The 15,128-nt window shown below is 51.0% G+C and overlaps 1 long non-coding RNA gene across 1 annotated transcript; it reads right to left on the reverse strand.

The window, feature by feature from the left end:
• Positions 1 to 302: 302 nt before the first annotated feature.
• On the reverse strand, positions 303 to 1,607 carry LOC138117630 (uncharacterized). The gene is made up of 3 exons (XR_011154745.1): positions 1,356 to 1,607; positions 567 to 606; positions 303 to 452 (listed from the first exon to the last, which is right to left on the reverse strand). It is a non-coding gene; the product is annotated as an uncharacterized lncRNA (long non-coding RNA).
• Between the last annotated feature and the right edge of the window lie 13,521 nt (positions 1,608 to 15,128).

Genomic DNA, 15,128 nt, shown 5'->3' on the forward strand with positions numbered 1-15,128 from the left:
GGGATTCCAGAGCTGGATGCAGCTCTGCAGGTGGAATCACAGAATGAGGAATTAGGGAATGGTTTGGGTCAAAGGAACCTTAAAATCATCTCATCCCACCCCCTGCCATGGGCAGGGACACCTTCCACAATCCCAGCATGCTCCAAGCCCCATCCAACCTGGACATGGAGCTCCAGAGTGATGCAGGACACACAGACAAAGAAATAAAGTGAAATTTCTCTCTTCATTCCAATTTTAAGGAACTTTCAGATCAGCTCTTAAATGAGTGGAACTGGACTTTTCTTTCCTTCCAAGCCATGCAAGCAGGAAACAAACCAATGAAGGTTGGAGTTTTCATCAAAATCAGAGAGGGAAGAGCAAATCCTCACATCTGGATCATCCAGAGCTGTAAATCCAGGTTGCTCTGCTGCCTGTGGCAGCTTTCCCCAGCCAAGGATCTACTCCAGGAGCACCTTCACAAGGATGGTTTAATTATTTAGAAGAGATTAAATGCTTTTCACAATAAATAAAACTAAGATAAAAGGAAAAAAAATAATCATGGAGAGTGGAATAGAAAGCAGGAATACCTTGCAGGTTTGTTGGGAAATCCTCCAGCCTCTCTCCCTTCTGCAAAGGGAAGCAAATGAAGCGTTTAACAAAGGGATCCCATTTCCGGCTCTGACAGGAGGAGAAGGATTGGGAACAGATACAAATGAAAAGCCTCATGCCAAAATCAGAATGCTCTTAAGGAAGACAAAGTGTCCTGGGCAGCTCCCGGGATTGCCAAAGGAAATGAGGGAAGGAATTAGCAAAGCCTGAATGGATTTGTTCCAATTGCCCCCGTGACAGGTTGGGCTCCGGAGCACAGGGAAGGAGCAACACAATGCCCAGAATTATTTCATCCCTGTTTTTTATGATTCAGGGGTCATGGGATACAGCAGGTAGCCAGAACCCAGTTGGCTCCGAGTGATTTCCTGGGGAAAGAGTTTTGTGGGATTTAATGAAGTCATGAGCTCATATTTGCGAGGACTCATCTCGCTGGAGATGGCCCAGATGGATTGGGATGAGGGGCACTGCTGCTTCCCAGCTCTTTGGAAATTCTGGGAGACATTGCTAAACCTGTCTGGGAAATGCTTTTCCCATCTTGCAAAACTTTTTGCGATTTTCAACTCTTTTCCTGCCCTGATTCAAAATGTTAAACAAAGTTTTGCAACATTTTGTTCTCATTAAGGACAAAAAAAAAAAAAAAAAAAAAAAAAAAAAAAAAAAGACTAAGGAGGGAAATAAAGAAGGAAAAAAATTCACCAACTTGGATCTGCTCAGGTCAGGGAAACTCAATTTTTGAGGCAGAATTTGGCTGCAGGTGATGGTCTCACCTTGGTTTCAGTTTTCTCTGCTTTCCCAGGGTTTTCCAAGAAATTCTGCTGCTGCTCTCCTTTGCCTCAAGTTTCACTTTTCTCTTCCAAATGAATATTCTTTGAAGAAAACTCATGCAAATAAATTATCAGGGCTCTTATAGATGAGAATTTTGCTGAACAGGTGAAGTCCTTCAAGAGATGGAGCTCAGAGAGAAGCTGCAGCAAAGGATTAGCCAGTGTTTATGAAGTATTTTGAAAAGAACACTTAATATTTCATAATCCAGACTCTGTGCCTTCAAAAAATGAGGATTTCCTGATCCTTGGGAATTGTCCTGCAGCCTTGGAGATCCCATTTTTTCCACCTGGTGTAAAGTCAGTGATTTCAACACCGTTCCAGCAGGCAGGAACTTTTTTCCTGGTGGCTTCCAGCACTTCTTTTCCCCCTCTCTACCTGATAAAATCATTAAGTTGAGGAGGATTGGGTGTGAAATAAATAGGATTGTGTGGATTGCTGGAGCTGGAAGAAAAGGAAAAGGAATTTCTTCTGTATAGTTCTGCTCCTGTAAGGAGAGCAGGCAAACTGCCTCCAGCTCTGAGCACCAAATGGATCAGCCACCACTATAAATTCCCAAAATCACTGCTCCAGGTCCTTCCCAGACAGGAGCTCTGCTCCCAAACCTCTCCTCACTTCTCCCTGGGCAGTTCTCTACTTTTGGGAGGGTTTTGGGGTGGGTTTCTCTTACTTGTATTGAAAACCTCTCCCTATTCACCTTCAAGCCACATGCCCACCTGGACCTTCCTCGACCAGGAGAGAGGTTTTTCCCTCTTGGATGCCCTCTTGGGCCCCCATCAATTCCCGGCACAGCCCCAAGGAATGCCAGGGCTCAGTGCCAGCCCTGTGCCAGGGGGAGCAGGATTTGTGCCCTCCAGGGCCCACCCTTCTCAGACACTCCAAGCCCTGGAAATGGCTGCAGTGCTCTTTAATTGGCATCATTACCTCAGATAATGTTTTCTAATTAGATCATTGATTTCCACCCCCCTCCCTTGTTCTTTTTAATGGATTCCCCTTCCAGTTCTCCATGAGGAGTGAGGATGGATCTCCAGGGAAACTCTTCCAGCACACAGGTGTTTCACTCCATGTTGGCTTCCTAATTAGCCAGGAGCAAAATTGTTTGAGGGATAGCAGAGAGAACAAGAGCTGGCATGTTCCACTAACATGGAACATTAATTCCTGCTCCAGAATAACAGGCAGAATAATTCCCAAACCTTTTATTTTTTTGTCTTGTTTCAAAACTCAGAGAAGCTGCCTAAAGAGAGCTCATATCCTGCCAAAATTCCTGTAATTAAAAAAAAATCCTTGATTTTTGGAAACACCCAAGAGCTTTCAAACCAAACTCAGGGTGTGTCCCACTGCCAGGGCAGAGTCACGGATCAGTAGGATCTGTTGGAAGGCAAATGCAAGCTGATCCTCCCTCACCTCCACACCAGGCACAGGTGGTGGCTGCCCCATCCCTGGAAGGATCCAAGGTCAGGTTGGACAAGGCTTGGAGCAACCTGGGATAGTGGAAGGTGTCCCAGGGTTTGGAATGAGATGAGCTTTACGGTCCCTTCCAACCCAAGCCATTCCATGATTTAATGAAGCTTCTCACATTCCCACAGACTCGATTTCTCCACAAGTAATTCCCTGTCCATGTGTGAGGATCGAGTCCTGCACGTGTTCAAATGGCTGCAGTCGGGGGCTGTGCAGCTCCTGTGGGAACACCTTTGGATAACCAGGGTTAGCAACGGCTTTTCCAAGTGGCGTTGGAAAAGCCACATCCCTCTGGAGCTGGGAAATGCTGTATCCACCTTCTAAATCCTTGTGTTTTGCGGGGGAAAAACGATCCACTGGATGGTTTTTAAGGTGCATTTACAACTGGTGACAGAGGCACCCTGTCCTGTCCTTCTGCCCTCTCTCTCAGCTTATCTCAGAATTATCAAGGTTGGAAAAGACCTCCAAGCTCATCCAGTCCCCTCATCATCACGCCAAACCACATCCCAAAATACCTATTCAAAAATCTCTAATGTTACTTTTCTCCCAGTTAAAGACAGACAGAAAACTTTTGCTGGGAATTCACAAACAAATCTCGTGGCTTCCCGGGTCAGTTAGAGAGAAAATGTGATGCTAATTTTACTAATCCTCATTAAAGAGCTTTTCGTGGATAATAAGGCAAACTCCACTCTCCTAAATGGGTGAGGTGTCACAGATCTCTCTTGCAAACTTGGGAGTTCCAGCAGCTGCAATCCTTGGAGCTCCTGGGAATCCCATTAGCACCCCATGAGTCAATGATGGCTCTGTCTGGAATAAACACCGAGTGGGAAAAGGTCCCTGCCCCGAGGGATTTACAGCCAGACACACACGGAGAGCAGGGAATGCCAACATGAGATTAAGGATAAAGTAACCGAGGGCATGGGATATTAAATGGTCTCTCTTGAGCTGAGCTACACTTCAAACCAACTCGTGTTTTTAAGCTTTATATTGTATTTTGTAGCGTGTTTTTGTAGGGTTTGGGTACCCCAAAGCCCTTTCCAAATGGTAAATTATGACTACAAATCCTTCTGGAGATTTTTCAATCCTTAAATCCCAGTCATGATGCAGTGACAGGACATGAAGTGCCCCATCAGCCCCAAATCCTGGTCAGATCAGGCATTTCCCTGAGGATGTGGCAGCAGAGATTCCCAGTGCTTCCAGTAGGCTCCACTGCATGAAATTTAGGACGAATATTCTCAGATTCCTCAGCTGCAAACTGCTGGGTTTAGGAATTTTCTCAGTTTCAGCAGCTTTTCCATCACTGTGAAGTCAATTTTGCCCACCTGCCTTGGTGCTCTGGCAAGAGGATTTCCTGAAGTCAGGGGGATCAGCATCAGGAGCTGAACCCCTGCTCTACCATCCCAAGGAAAACCTCAAGGAAATGAGGGCTCTGTGAGAGTCTAATCAGGCTTCAGGTCAGGTCACAGAATCCCAGAAACATCAAGGCTGGAAGAGCCCTCCAGGATCACCCAGTGCCACCCCAGCAGCACCAGCAGCACCCCAAACCCTGTCCCCAGGGGCCACATCCAGACTCCTCCTGAGCACTCCCAGAGACAGTGACTGCACCACTCCCTGGGCAGCTCATCCCAAGGCCTCACCACTCTGGCAGGGAAAAATTGTTTCCAATCTCCAACCTGAGCCTCCCCTGGTGCCATTTGAGGCCATTTCCTCTCCTCCTTTCCCTTGGGACACGGCAGCAGAGCCCGACCCCCTCTCACTGCCCCTCCTGGCAGGGAGCTGTAGAGAGAAGTTGGAGAAGCAGCTTGGATCCAGAAAAATCCAGGAAGAGACCCTGGGGCACCTGAAAGAGCCCCAGATGTGTGGGCAGAGCATCCCTCCCTCCCTGCATCCTTACACACCTGTGATGCATCTCATGGGCAAAGACTTGGCTCCTACTGGGAATAATTCCACCTCCAAATACTCCCTGAGCAGCCTGGGGCAGTGGAAGGTGTCCCTGCCCACAGCAGGGGGTTGGAATGAGATGATCTTTAAAGTTCCTTTCCACCCCAAATCATTCCGGGATTCCATGAAACTCCAAAAACAATCTTAGAAGGAAACTTTTAAAATCATTAAAAAATATTCATTAAATTTTTTTTTCAATTAAATATAAAAAATTATTTAAAATTATTTTCCAGGTGTTTGATCCATGCAAGGACCAGGGAGAAAATAATTTGTGTCCTCCAGCCAAATGCTCCCTACAGCGAGGAAATGAATCCCAGCTCTGTTTTCTTTTTTCTCATGTCCAGAGCCATGATGGAGGCACTGAATCCACCAGGGATGTTGTGGACACAGAAATGAGGAATTTCCATGTGGAAAAATCAAAGCCATGCTGATGTCTCAAGGAATTTTGGCCCCAAGCTGCCAGGAAAACGGGATCTGGGAGGGTGTGAGGAACATCCTGGTGGGTTTGGTCATCTGCAAACTCTGTCACTAGTGGTAATGTAAAATTTGGGATATTTTGGAGAAGTAAATTGCCTTCTCCTCCACCAAGATTGGGTTGCTGAGGAAGTTGCCATCTTCTGGTGAAAAATATCAAGTTATTAGTGGGTTTTAAAGCCATCATTCAGTAAAATTCAGGAAATATCACTACAATTCCTCATGGATACATGGAATTAACTCCATTGAACACCTGTTTATTATACCATGGCAATAGAGAAGCTGAGAATTTGGGTGATAAATCTACAGGCAAAGCACATAAGGGTAAAAATCAAAATAAATCATTGCTTTATTCCCTGCTTTTACAGCCCAGCCTTGAAGAGATCCATAGTCCTGACATTCCAAGTTTCCTGAGGTGTCACTGAGGGGGCTCAGCCTGGAGCAGAGGAGGCTCAGGGGGGACCTCACTGCTCTGCACAACTCCCTGCCAGGGAAACAGCCTGGAAACATCATCTTTGGGACTGACCATGCTTGGTGGGGTGTAGGTGGTGTTCCTTGAAGTTATTTTTACCACAAAAATCAAATGTCACCATTGATGTCACAGGCAGAATGAGAGCTTCGGACAAAGTTTGTTAAAGAGTTGAGTCACAAAGGGCAGAAATCACCCCCTTGCCTTTCTAAACTCCTTCTCAAAGAAGGATCTGGGTGCACCTGGACCCAGTCTTAGACCCAGACTTAATCAACAGTTTATATCTGAACAATTATCTAGGTAGAATTAAACCTTTATACGACTTTGTCCCTCAGGATTAAGAATGGCAACCCGAATATATTAACATAGAAATAATTTATTATGACAAGGATCAGACTAGAAACCTAAATCAGAACTATTTACTACACAGTAGTAGCTCTAACTACTAACAGTGCACTATATCAAAGCAATTACATTAAATTAATATAACAATTAAATTAATAGACCAATTATTTTGTAGAGACTGATGTCACTCACCCAGACCAAGGAAAGGGGGCTAAACTCTTGTGTTCATTCTCAAGGGAACTCCCCACTCCAGGGAGGAGTGTCCAAAAAAGGGAATATTTAAAGACTCTCCCACTAAAAAGCGGGATTGGGTTTTTATGGGATAAAGTGTCACTCAGCTGTCCCAGGCAGCCGCGTCAGCTCAGCAGCTTTAGATAAGTTATCAGTACTTTCCCTTGTTAGTTCCTTTATCAGGTCCGTTATCAGCTCTGCCACATCTTCGCCTCATTAGCAGGGTGATTAACTCCGGGATTGATGAGCCAGGCTGCTTTCAGCGTTATTCAGCACCAAAACGATGCCCCCTGCTCCCTTCACCACTGACAGCTTTGCTTTTAGGTGTTGTTTGAGCCGGTTTTTCCCACTCCAGGCACAGCATCCCTATCCCGATTTTAGGGAGGCAGGAGAGGCCCAGAAGGGAACAGCTCCTTTCCTTTTCCAAGCTTGGCAGTGCAATTGTAAGGGATTCAATGCCCGAACTCCAAACCGACGGAGCCCTGGCTCCCTCCTCAGGATGCTGGATTCACCCCAACTTTAAAGGAGCAAGGAATATTCCTTGATTTCAGAGGGTGCTGGGGAGGAATTTGGGCTTTGCCAACAACTCTCTGTGTCCCACCTTTCCTCTCCCTTTGTCCCAAATGAACTGTGGAAGTGTCTGATGGGGTTTGGAGCAGCCTGGGATAGTGGAAGGTGTCCCTGCCCATGGCAGGGGATGGAACTGGAAAAGCTTTAAGGTCCTTTCCAACCCAAACCATTCCATGATTCCCTGATTTGATGATTCACAACATCCCTCACGTGGAGCTCGGGTCCTGGCTCCCTGTCATGCCTGAAATCCCTCTGACATCCCCAAACATTCCCTTTGCTCTTTCCTGGAAAAACACTTGATTTACTCTTTATGGAGGCAACGTTTCCCTTCTCCTTTTCCAAGGGTTTGCTGTCTGCGTGTTTATTGTTTTCCTCAGTGATCTGGGATACTCTACAACCTGACCTGACTGTAACCCCGGTTTCCTGTTGCAGATAAAATGCTGTTAAATGCCTGACGAAGAATAAAAAAAAAACACAACACCCCCCAAAAAACCCCAACAAACCAACCAGCTGCTGTTTTTCACTGGGGTAAAGAGAGTAAACAGCTCGTGCTGGAACTCTGAGAGGGTTTTGAAGACAAATGTTCTGTCACACGTTTTGTGTGCAGTCATTTTTTTTTCTGAGGGAAAAACAGAGGATATTTCTGAGCCACCCAGGCCAAGATAAACACAGGGAGATGAGTTATTTTAAGGGGGTAGCACTGGAAATCTCTGTGCTGAAGACTGGGGGCAGGTTCAGGGCACAGCCATGGGTGTTCCAGGAAGTGCATCCACAGAATCCCTGAATCCCAGAACGGTTTGGGTTGGAAGGGACCTTAAAAATCATCCAGTGCCACCCCCTGCCATGGGCAGGGACGCCTCCCACTGTGCCAGGTTGCTCCAACCTGGCCTTGGACACTTCCAAGGATGGGCGACCACAACTTCTCTGGGCAACATTGCAGAGTTTCCCTGATTTTTCCTGGTTTAAGATGGTATTTTCCACTCCTTATCCTGGAAGGTTTCCTCTAAATATTTGCAAACACGTTCATACATAACTGTACACACACAACCCCATTCAAGCCTTTCCAAGGAGGACGTCAGGAAAAACTTTCCTCTCCTTCCATAATAAAAAATAGCATCGGTTGTTTTCTGTTTTTTTCCCTTCAAAAGCTCCATTTATTTTAAGACAGCCACAGCAGCACAGCTCTGGGGGAAATATAGTGAGAGTGACCACAAGATTTGGACTTAAAGCCAAACTTCTCCCAAGGGGAAGCATGAAAAAGCCAAACTTCCATGTTGGCTAATTAGGCAGACAAGCCTCAGGCATGACACCGGAGGTGGAGTTCATGGCCAGTGTTTTGGTGCAGGATTCCATGTTCATTAATTGCTGTCGATGTGAATTTTCCTCTTTTTTTTCCCTGCTTTTGGGTGCTGGTGGGGATGCAGAGCTGTCACAGGTGCAGGGAATTGTTGCTATTCCTCATCCAAAACCTTTGAAGACAGGTTGGATGGGGCTTTGATTAACCTGGGATAGTGGAAAGTGTCCAGATGGAACTGGATGATCTTTAAGGTCCCTTCCAACCCAAAACTTCTATGATTCTATGGAAAATCTAACAGAAAATATGATAAAATGTGTGTCAGACTATTTTCTTTCTGAAGTGCTGCTCCAGAGCCAACTGAGAGCTCAATAATTTCCAAGAGAGTGTTAAGAAGCAGCAGCAGGATGGGGCTGAGAGAGGAAAACTGAAGGCAAGACAACAGCTAAATGTGTGGTTTGAGTGAGTTCAGTGTTAATTTAGGATATTGTGGTCATTTCAGACAAAGAGAGGGAAAGAAAAGGGTGGGGAGTGCTGCAGAGATGATTCTACTAAAAGCTAATTTCTATATTAGCACCAGAGAATGGATTTGATTCAGCCACACCTCTCCCATTTGGAAAGGAAAAGTGCATTTTCCATTCTGAAAAAGGAGTGCTGATTTCTTGAAGTCTCAAATGTCAGTGGCAAAAGCACCTTCAATTTCCCAAGAAATGCATCTGAATTGATTATTTCATCTGCTCTTCTCAATCTGTGGAGGCCCAGGTACAAAATCAAGCGATTCCGGATCAAATCTAAAAGATTGACTACAGCTCTTCCCAAAGTGCTCCATCAGGGTGAGTTTGTAGTGGAGTTCATGTCTCATTTTCCATGGAACACAGGTTGAGAACCCCAAGTCAGTTCTTCCCAAGTTACAGACAAACAAAAGGGAAAACTCTCAGATTTTCAACTGCCACCATAAAATCTTTCTAAGGCTGAAACATGGAAAGACCCATCATGTTATCAAATAAAATAGGGATTTTTCTGATTCAGATTTGGCTGCAAACACAAAGGTGCCGCTCTAATTACTTGTGAATGTGGCCTTTTAAAAAGTTCTGTTTTCATTAAAAGGAGAGACTTTTTGAAACTTGGGCATCCTGCAAAACAGCCTGTATGCTAAGAGTGCTGTGACATTGATAAAAATTATGGGCAATAGCCATCATGTTTTAACAGGATAGTTTGTGGAAGGAGCACAACCCAGAGCAGAAATCCCTTTTAAAGCTTCAGAGGTGCTTTTCCGCTGGACAAAGAGATAAATGGAACCCACTGGACCTGCAAATCAATTTTTGTATTGTTAGAAACAAGTGCAAATGAGTCTTCTGCACTCTTGACCCCAGACAGGCTGACATTGGTAAAGGCAGGTCAGTCCCTGCTTCCTTTATGGCTAAACGCTGATAACGCCCCGGAATTATCTCTGCCTGAAACCTGGAGATTGCGGTAAGGAAGGAATGAGAAACACGAGGCTTTCCCGTGCTCTGCTTATTCCCCAGCCGGGACAAAGCCGCGGAGCCGAGTTCCTGAGGGCGGCAGCAATGGCGGCGCCGCCCCCTCAGCGCCCGGGCCCGGCCCCGGCGGGCGGGGAGCGCTCGGCAGCGCCCTGGTGGCAGCGGGGCCCGAGCCCCGGCCCCGGGCTCTGTCCCCGAGGCGCCGCACGGGCGAGGGGAGACCTGGAGGAGTCGGTGCCTGAGGCATTGCCCCGACCCTGGGGCGGCACCTGGCCCCTGCCCTTGTGGGACCGCGCCAGCTTCTCGCGCTCCCACTTCTCAAGCTTGTCCAGGTGCCTGTGGATGGCCCCGGCCTTGCGCGGTGCCCCTGCCCCGCTCAGCTTCCCGTCCCCTGCAAAGGCGCCGAGGGCGCGCTCGGAGCCGCCGGCTGCCATTGCTAAAGGCGCTGACGAGCCCCGGAGCCCAGGCAGAGCCCTGAGGGACAGCCCTGGTCCCCGGCCTCCCGCGGGACGCGGAGCCACTGCCCACGAGTCCCTGGCACGTCCGTGCGGCCGATTCCTCGTGCCCTGCACAGCGCAGCCTGCAAACGCCGGGCTCTGCAGTCTGGGGCTGGGGCTGTCGTGCGGGAGCGTGGCCAAAGGCCCTCAGGGCTCTGGGCACAGCCGGGCCGCAAGGCCACGAGTCCGGGGCTGTTCCAAGCCAGTTCCTCTCTGCCCCGCTGTTGTTGCGGTGCCGGGGATGGCTCTTTGTGACCCAGGCGTGTGGTGTCAGGGCCCTTTGTGATGTGGGACATGGTGGTGGCCAGAGACCCTTGTGACATCAGAGAGCCCGGCCCTGGCTGAGGGTATCTAAGGGACGCAGAGCCCTGCGGTGCCCATCACAGGAGAGCCGTTCTCTGCGGAGGAAGCAGCTCCCTGTGCTCGTCTGCTCTAGACAGCAAAGGAAATCATTGAGAAGATGGAGAAGTGGAACCCCAACTCCCAGCCCGCCCAAGGCCAACTGCTGAGCCTGCGGAGGAGGCCAGGAGTGAGGGATGAGGCAGGAAGGAGAGGCCAGTGGACGGAGAGGGCCAGGATCTTTGCTCTGCCGAGGGAGCCCTTTCCGTCCCACGCCACCTCCTCCTCACCGACGCACATCAAGCTGCCGCCAGTGCACCTCGGGCAGCCAAAGGTGGGACCCAGAAAGCTCCAACAGCTCAAGGTCCCACAGGTGGAGCTGGGGCAGCCGCGGGCAGCGCCGCAGGGCAGCCGGGGCCAGGCCCTGTCCCTCCGTGGGGACACGCTGCCACCGCTGCCGCCTCTGCCACAGCTGGCACCGCTGCCACCGCTGCCACAGCTGGCACCGCTGCCACCACGGCCCTGCCTGGTGAGCCCCAGGGACACTCGGAGCTGGGACACAGAGCTGGGGAGTGCAGGGGAGCCTCAGCCCTGCAGCCCCTGTCCTTGGCAGCCATACACCCCCGTGCCCAGGGTGTTCTTGCCCCCGCTCAGGGTGGCCCAGGAGGGCACAGCCCGAGTGTCCCCGAGCTCGCAGCTGCTGCCTGTGCCGCCCATTCCCTCGGGGGCTCCTGCCATGGAGTGCAGCGTCAGGGGCACGGTGCTGGAGAAACAGGATTCCCAAAGGGAAAATGACAGCGAGCTGTCCCAAGGGGAAAACAGCAGTGAGCAGGAGCTGTCCCCAGTGTCAGAAGACAGCGAGCGCTTCCCAGGGGACGGCACGAGTGACGAGGAGCTGTCTGAATTCCAAGATGACAGTGAGCTCTTCCCAGGAGACAGCACGAGTGACGAGGAGCTGTCTGAATTCCAAGATGACATCGAACTCTTCCCAGGGGACAGCAACACTGACCCAGAGCTGTCCCCAGTGGAAGAGGCCATCGAGGCCATTCCACAGGACAGCACAAGTGACAAGGAGCTGTCCCCAGAGGAAGAGGCCATTGAAGTCGTTACAGGGGACAGCACAAGTGACCTGGAGCTCTCTGAATTGGAAGAGTCCATCGAGGTCTCTCCACAGGACAGCACAAGTGACGAGGAGCCATCCCCAGTGGAAGAGGCCATTGAGGTCATTCCAGAGGACAGCACAAGTGACCAGGAGCTGTCCGAAATGGAAGAGGCCATTGAGGTCATGCCAGGGGACAGCACAAGTGACGAGGAGCTGTCCGAAATGGAAGAGTCCATCGAGGTCATTCCAGGGGACAGGCCGAGTGACCCAGAGCTGTCCGAAGTGGAAGAGGTCATCGAGGTCACTCCACAGGACAGCACAAGTGACGAGGAGCTGTCCGAAATGGAAGAAGCCTTTGAGTTCTCTCCAGGGGACAGCACAAGTGACAAGGAGCTGTCCGAAGTGGAAGAGGCCATGGAGGTCATTCCAGGGGACAGCACAAGTGATGAGGAGCTGTCCGAAATGGAAGAGTCCATCGAGGTCACTCCACAGGACAGCACAAGTGACCAGGAGCTGTCCGAAATGGAAGAGGCCATCGAGGTCATTCCAGGGGACAGCACAAGTGATGAGGAGCTGTCCGAAATGGAAGAGGCCATTGAGGTGATTCCAGAGGACAGCACAAGTGACCAGGAGCTGTCCGAAATGGAAGAGGCCATTGAGGTGATTCCAGAGGACAGCACAAGTGACGAGGAGCTGTCCGAAATGGAAGAGTCCATCGAGGTCACTCCACAGGACAGCACAAGTGACGAGGAGCTGTCCGAAATGGAAGAGGCCATTGAGGTCATTCCAGGGGACAGCCCGAGTGACAAGGAGCTGTCCAAAGTGGAAGAGGCCATCGAGGTCGTGCCAGGGGACAGCCCGAGTGACAAGGAGCTGTCCAAAGTGGAAGAGGCCATCGAGGTCATGCCAGGGGACAGCCCGAGTGACCCAGCACTGTCCCCAGTGGACGAGGCCATCCCCGACATGGACCGAGAGCTTTCCCGGTGGGCAGCTGCTGCCCCTGCTGGAGCTGCAGAGGAGGAGGAGCCCCCCAAGCCTCTCGCTCCGGAGGAGGAAAAGGCACCAACTCCTTCTGTAATGAGTGAGGAGCGGCCATCAATAGGGACACAGAGCGCAGCCAGCGTCCCCTTCACCACCCCGGCCAGCAGCCAGGCTTCAGTGTACCAGGAGCAGAACATCACCGGGGAGATGCTGAGCCAGGCGCTGCTGGAGATGCTGGAGCTGAGGCAGCAGCGGGAGGAAGAGTATGCCCTGCAGCAATGGATGGCTGTAGGAGCAGCAGGTACAGCCCAAGGGGAAGAGAGCCCCGTGCCTGCCCCGCACAGCTCCCCCAGCCCCTCGCCCGCCCCGCTGGGAGCCCAGGCCCTCAGGGAGCAGCAGGAGGGGACAGCAGCAGGGTCAGTGCTGGCAGTGCAGGAGAGGATGGAGGACTCGGATGAGGAAATGAAATACTGGCAGTTCCTGGATGATCTGGAGCCTTTCCTGGTGAGAGACCCGGAGCTGTCCGAGGGGGAAGGTGAGGAAAAGGCAAAGCTGTCCCTGGGAGAAATTAACAACTCCCAAGAAATGTCCCAGGGGAAAGAGTGCCCTGAGCAGGAGCTGTCCCAGGAGGTGTCCGACTGGGAAGAATACTTGGAGCAAGGGCTGTCCCAAGGAGATGTCAAAAGCTGTGAAGAACTTTCCGACTGGGAAGAACACATTGGCCAAGACCTTTCGCAAGGGGAAACCCGCATTGGCCAAGACGTGTCCAGAGGGAACGGCAGCAGACCCTCAGCACAGTCCAGCTGGGAAGATGACAGCGACAAGGAGCTCGTGCAGGAGATCTGGGAAGAGGAGGCCGAGCACGGCATCGGGACCAAGCCCTTGCACCCAGAGGACGACGAGCGGGACGAGCTGAGTGTCCTGGAGCTGCCCCCAGAAGAGCAAAAGCGGGGAGTTTTTGCAGCACTGGGGCTGCCAGTGCCTGTCCCCTGTGAGGCCTGGGTTGAGGGCCCGGCACCGGAGCCGTGCAGCCCAGGGCCGCTCTGTGCCTCGCCCGCGGCCCTGCAAGGCCAAGGCCCCGTGGGACACGCGGCTTCTCCTGCCCTCGAGGAGCCGGTGCCAGAGGCAGGGACAGAGAGCCCGGTGCCTGCCCCCAGGAAACGTCCCTCCCGCTTCAGGCGGGCGCTGCGGGCGCTGCGGGCGCTGTTCCGGTGCCCCTGCCTGGCGCCACAGCCCCAGGACTGAAACAGACAAGGAGGAAGATGAAGAAGATGAAGACAATGAGGAAGAAGACAAAGAAGACGAAGATGAAGAATCGGACGAAGAAGACGAAGAAGACAAAGAAGACAGAAGGGACTTATTTAACAATACATAGAAAGAGAATAGTAATAAGGATTTGAAAATACATAGAAGAAGAAGAAGAGGAATAGGAATAAGAATTTAAAAATAGTTAGAATAAGAAGAAGAGTAATAGGAATAGGAATAAGAATTTAGAAATATGTAGAAGAAGCAGAGAAGAAGAAGAGTAGTAAGAAGAAGGAGAATAAGAAGAATAATTTAAGAATACAAACGTGAAGATAAAATGTGATAAGTAAAATTAGGAAATAGTTTCTTTTATTACATATTGCATATTTAGATTCCAGTCTGTGAAATAAAAACATGAATATCCACTTTGTTGTAATTGCAGTACATTATAATTTCCCAGGAAACAACCAAAGAAAGACAGAACACTGTTCCATTGCTGGAGAATTTGTGTATTTTCTAAGAAAGCGTGCAAGGCACGAGAAAAGAGTGGCCGGGTTTCACTTCTCGTCTCTCAGAGGGGCTGATGCATTTTCACACTCGGCCCCAGGGAGTCCCTGCGAGCAGCGGCTGCTCAGCCCCAGCGGCAGCGGGAGAGCTCCCGGCCGGGCCGGCAGGGCAGGGCCGTCCCTGCTCGCCCAAGGCGAACGAAAGCCGCCCGCGGAGCCCGGCTGGCAGAGAGCTGTGCTGGAAACGCCTTTGCAGCGGGGCTGCGCAGCCGGGACAGCGGAGCCGCCCCAGCCGCGCTCCGGCGCTGAGCACGGCCAGGGAGCCGAGCGGCCTTAGGAAGGCAGCGCGGGGGTGGCGTGGGCAGGGAGGAGCGGCTGCTGCTGCCCAGGCTCGCTGTGCCTGTGAAGTGCTGGGAAGGCTCTTCTCACCATTCGCACTTCTCTTCTGCACACAAAGAATCCACCGGAAGGAACTTGCAGGTGCCCCTGTGCCTAAAGCCTCGCCCCTCTGCTCCCCTGTCCTGGCCCAGGGCCCGCTCAGCAGAAAGCAGCTGTGGGGTCACTTCTGGAGCCCGTCCGACTTCTCCAGCCACAGAACGGGTGGCGTTGGCAGGGGCCTCGAAGCTCATGTGGTTCCAGCTGATTATCTCCGGCTCTGTGTCTCCCCCTCTCTGACAGGTGTTTGCTCTTTCTTTCTCCCTCCCTCCCTCCCTGCCGCTTCTTGAGAAATCAAGTCTGTGTGGTTGAGTAAGATCCCAGTGTTGCCGTCCTCTGGTCTCATTTGC

Source organism: Aphelocoma coerulescens, chromosome 1 (genome assembly GCF_041296385.1).
Source record: "Aphelocoma coerulescens isolate FSJ_1873_10779 chromosome 1, UR_Acoe_1.0, whole genome shotgun sequence".
In the NCBI taxonomy this organism is placed as follows: domain Eukaryota; kingdom Metazoa; phylum Chordata; class Aves; order Passeriformes; family Corvidae; genus Aphelocoma; species Aphelocoma coerulescens.